Below are 5,640 nucleotides of genomic sequence, written 5' to 3' on the forward strand. Positions count from 1 at the left end.
GCACCCGCCCGCCCCCGCCGAGTCCAGCCCGCCCTCCAGCCCCGCGCAGGGCCGCCACCGGCAGGGCGGCAGCCGCGGGCCGGGGGCTGGGGAGGCGACTGAGGGTGGCCTCGGGGCTGCTGGAGGGGCAACACACACACACACACACACACACACACACACACACACACACACACACACACACGAAACAAGTTTCCCATGCTTATAGTTAGCTGTGCAGTTTTATTTTCTATTTTATTTTATACATCTGTGTGTGTAGGTGCGTGCCTTTCTTACTATGGTGCTAATAAGACAAAAGTTTGATGGTCACACCTGTAGAAGATGTATAAATTTTCTTCTACTTTGACTTCTCTTTTATTTTCTTTGTCCCTTTTGTTTTTCTCTTTCTGAAGCATCCCCACCCCCTCACCCTCTTCTCTCTCTCTCTCTTTCTCTCTCTCTCTCTCTCTCTCTCTCTCTCTCTCTCTCTCTCTCACACACACACACACACACACACACACACACACTCTCTCTCTCTCTCTCTCTCTCTCTCTCTCTCTCTCTCACACACACACACACACACACACACACACACACACACACACACCTGTGGTCATTACTGTACAAGGAATTTCTTTGCTCCCTTCGGGTGAGAAAGGGTTTATCTGCCCAGGGGGCAGGGGGGTGAACTGCACAATTACTCTATGTGTCCAAAGTGAGCACTTCCTGGTGTTCTGTTTCTTGAGCAGCAGGTAGTAGAAGCCCACCGAGCATCAGGAGTTCGCATCTTGAAAGGTCGGGCAGGATTCAGGCTCACGGAAGGCATTGTCGCCTGAGATGTTCCAGGGAAGCCACAGGGCAAATGTGGGGGGCGTGGACCAGAGGGACTGGGGTTCCCTTTGGAAGCAATTTGATGCAGCATCAAGTCTGCATATTGGAGGCAAGCTCAACCGCCCCAGGGAGAAATGGGAGGTTTTGTGGAGCCTGTGCTGTTTGGGCCAAGGACACAGCAGGGGACAGCCAACCCTCGAAAGCCCATAGGGACGCTGTGCGGAGCGAGGAGGCCAGTCGGGAGGAAAGCAGCACACTTTTCAAGAAAGGGCATTCTCTTTAAGGATCGGGCCGTTCCACGCAGCCGGGCAGGCCAGGGGGAATCCTGGTCGCCGCCTCTTATGATTGCTCTGGGAATGTCAACTTTCTGATTCACATCGAGATAGAAGAGGAATCAAAACAGGAAGGACCAAGGGTATCTGAGCCGGACTGACCAGCCAGCTGCAGGTGGGTTTTCACGGGCCACACCCCACGATGAGAGAGGCGAAGTTCCAGCTCCAGCAGGTGCAGAGTCCGCCCTGGAGTTGTTTATAAAGCGGGTCTGGGATCTCACAGGGAAGCTCTGGGTGAGAACGTGGCCAATGGATGGGGGAGGAGAGGGCAGCAGCTGTATTTCGCCCAGATTCCATTTCCATCTGTTTATTCAGGTTAAGAGGGTAGAGGCCCCCATGCTGGTTGAGCAAACAAACTGGTAAATCCTGAGTCTAAGGAAATGTTTGAAATACTATACTCAGCACAATCTCTGAAGTTGAAAATCACTACTGTCTAAATTACAACTCTGGGAGCAAGCTTTCCCCACATTAATAGCTCCTTTTCAAGTGGCACATCCTGGAAATCAGAGAGCAGAGCCCCTGGTATGATTTGGCAGGATCTAAACACCAAGGGATGCATTCATTTATTCAGCATCTACTTATGGAGCAACTTTTAGATGACCAGCACCACATTGGGCGCCATAGGGATACAAAGCCAGATCCTGCCTGGTAGATTTATCTCAGAATAACACAAAATAGAAATTGAAGAGTACCCGACGGGTGGAAATCAGATCAGGGTGCAGGACCTGGATGTGGGGAGAGGGAACCGTTTAGGGCAGCGGTTGGCAAACTGCGGCTCAGCAAACTGCGGCTCGTGAGCCACATGCGGCTCTTTGGCCCCTTGAGTGTGGCTCTTCCACAAAATACCTGCTCTTCCACAAAATACCGACTTCTGCGCATGGGCCACGAAGTTTCAATCACGCTGTACGGGCGCGCCCGCACATGGTATTTTGTGGAAGAGCCAAACTCAAGGGGGCAAAGAGCCGCATGTGGCTCGCGAGCCGCGGTTTGCCGACCACAGGTTTAGGGTGATGGGAATAGTCTGTGTCTCAAGCGTGCTAGAGGATACGTCACTGCAAACTTTCATCAGAATTCATAGAGTTGGAAACCTTCCAAGGGTGAATGTGACTGGGTGTAAATTATACCTCAATAAGCCTGGCTTTTGGAAAAGTGATCTAACAAATGGACAGACACAATATGTAAACAAACATGTTGGATGTGGTAGACACGTCAAAATAAAGCTCCACATGGGTACAAATATGTCAGAAACCAAGAGTTGAATGCTATTTGTGCTTCAAGTAGAAAAAGAAATCTTGATTAAAGATATATTAATGTTACCACCTAAAATTATTCTGAAAAAAATAAGTGGGGAATAAGAGCAGCCACACAGCTGCCACACAGCTGTATGGGTAAATAAAGCATTGAAGATAGAAGAAGGAGCAAGCAAAAAATTGCTGACATTTTACTATTTGAAGGAAATTTTATCTTGAAAATATTCATCCTCCTTGCATTTAAAAAAATAACAACTGCCTGGCCGGTGTGGCTCAGTGGTTGGACATCGACCTATGAACCAGGAGGTTACAGTTCGATTCCCAGTCAGGGCACATGCCTGGGTTGCAGGCTCAATCCCCAGTGTGGGGCGTGCAGGAGGCAGGTGACCCATGATTCTCTCTCATCATTGATGTTTAAATCTCTCTCTCCCTTTCCCTTCCTCTCTGAAATCAATAAAAATATTTTTTTAAAAAAAAATAAAATAAAAAAATAATAGCTTTATTAAGACATTGTTCACATATCACAAAATTCACCCTTTTAGAATGTATGGTTCAGCCCTGGCCGGTGGCTCAGTTGCTTGGAGTGTCGTCCAATACACCAAAAGACTTTGGGTTCGATTCCCGGTCAGGGCACAAAATTAGGTTTTGTGTTTAGTCCCGATTGATGTTTCTCTTACCTCTCTCTCTCTCTCTCTCTCTCTCTCTCTCTCTCTCTCTCTCTCTCTCCTTCTCTTTGTCTCTTCCGCTCTCTCTGAAAATCAATAAAAAACATATCCTCAGGTGAGGATTTAAAAAATAATAATAAAGAAAGTGTATGATTCAGTATGCACTGTCACCACTATTTAATTTTAGAACATTTCATCACCCCAAAAGGGAGCCCCATATCCCTTACTGGGTCTTGGAGGGAATTATATGTGTAATGTTTTGAGGAACCGCTAAGCTTCTTTTCAAAGTAGCTGCCCCATTGTACACTCCCACCAGCATGAACACTACGGAAATTATCTCTGCATTTTCCCTTGCTCATCGTTTTCACCTTTTCTCAGCTTTCCATACACAAATAGGGAACTTTTTTAAAACAGATGCTGTTGAGATGAAATGAAATATTAAAGGGAAGTTTGAGAAGAGTTACAGGTGATGGGGAGTGAGTAAGGTAACTTTTATTTTCCTACGCTGTGAGGGTTTTGTATTGTCTTTGCCTATATCAGACCTAATTTAAGACAACTCATTATAGTTACAAGATTGGATATCAGGTATTCTCGGGCGCTTGAATGTAAGAGTTAGCATGAGCTTCCTTTTGGCAAAAGGGGTGAATTCTTTGAGAAGAGAGGGTGGTGAGAGGCTTGAATCTGGAAGTACTTGAGAGTACCTTTCTCCCAAAGCACTCTGCACATTCAAGAGAAGGGCCCTCAGGTGCCCTGTTCCATAGCAGGAGACAGACCTTTTGGTGGAATGACGGAGCCAGGATTAAAGCTCAGGATGGAAGCCTCCTCTTCCTCTCTGCATGCTCCTTTTCCAATTCCTTGGGCCCTTTCTTAAAAGTTCGTTGTTCTGCAGGCTTCCTTCCTCGCCCTGCTTCTCTTCTTCTGTTATATCAGTGTTTCCCAAACCATGTTCAATTATTTGGGGAGCTTTAGGCTAAACACAGTAAAATATGTCCCTTTGGCCGGGACCTCATGTCTCATCCTAAATTCACCTTCTCTTTCCCTTGTTCCCAAATGTTCTCACCTGCAGGACGCCCTGGTTGGAAGAACAGCATCATCCGGCATCAAGGGTCCCAAACCACAAACTTGGAGTTCACCCTTGATTTTTCTACTTCCTATAAGCCCAGAATTCCCTTTAGGTTTATTTATGGCTATTTCTTGATACAATATTTATTTATTTAACATATATTTACTGAGCACATTTTATATAATATCTGGCTTGGGAAGCTTATACTCTAATTGTAAGGATGCAACCTCCACAGATGAAAAGCTAAACAACAACCTGAGATGTATCATCAGCTAATAAATAAATGTGCATTGCAGATAATATAATGCTGCAGCTTAGTGAGAAACATCCCTGTGGGCGGAAGAGGTCAGGCAAGGAGTCCGGGGAAGTACTCTTCTGTTGCTTAGAAACAGTGTTGGAGATGGGAGATTAATTTTAAATGGCTATCTGAAAGAATCCATAGCATGTTAAAACTGGAATATATAGAAGCAAGCAATCATTTGCCAAAACTCTCCATTTACACAGAGGACACTGAGACCCAGGGAGACCAGCTGATGGCGATAAGCTGTTTTCATATAGTATTTATTAAGCGCCCACTGCATGCAAGGGACAGCACGAGCTGCGCTTATTCAAAAGAGCAGGCAAGGTGAGAGTGATTCTCAAAGGGCACTGGCTAGCTAGTCAGTAAGAAACCAACCTGTGTTGCCCTAGCTGATTTAGCTCAGTGGATAGAGCGTCAGCCTGTGGACTAAAGAATTCCGGGTTCGATTCCGGTCAAGGGCATATGCCCTGGTTGCGGGCTCAGTCCCCAGTGTGGGCTGGATCCCCAGTGTGGGGGCGTGCAGGAGGCAGCCAGTCAATGCTTCTCTCTCATTACTGATGTTTCAAACTCTTTCTCCCTCTTTCTCAAATCAATAAAAATATATTAAAAAGAAAAAAGAAACACACCAGTGTCAAACATCCCCCGGGCAGGGCTCTGATGGTACGGTGGTGGGATCCACGGGGAGTTGTAAACCAGGTTCCTCGTTCTTCCACTCCCCCTTCAGAAAAGAAGAATTAAAATCGTTAATCACAGGTTAGTTATTTCTGTCTTGTGAGTAACCAGGGTGGAAGAATTTACCACCACCTACGGCCCCAGTCATCTCATCAGATCTCCTGGCAGGAGATCCTGAAGCAATCTTTACAGTGTCCACTCCACGGGAGGTGACCAGCCTGCATTTTTGTGGAGTGGAAACCGGCGGTGGGTTTAGGAGCAATGTGGACAGGGAGGCGGGGAAAGTTTTACCATCAAGGGTAATTTTTTTTTTTTTTCTTGGCTTCTACTTGAGTTCTTTTTCCCAATGCCCCTCTAACCAAGTCAGAGGAAAGTCACTTGCATAACCCCGGGTGCTGCCTTAGGGAAAACAGTTACTAGGGTTTTTTTTTTTTACTCTGGAGGAAGTCAAACAGGAAAAGCTCAAGATTCTGTGAGAATAAATAAAAATAGCTACTGACAATGAAGGCATACACATGGAGAGATGGCAGGAGACAGGAAGAAAGTC

Source organism: Myotis daubentonii, chromosome 1 (genome assembly GCF_963259705.1).
Source record: "Myotis daubentonii chromosome 1, mMyoDau2.1, whole genome shotgun sequence".
Taxonomy (NCBI): domain Eukaryota; kingdom Metazoa; phylum Chordata; class Mammalia; order Chiroptera; family Vespertilionidae; genus Myotis; species Myotis daubentonii.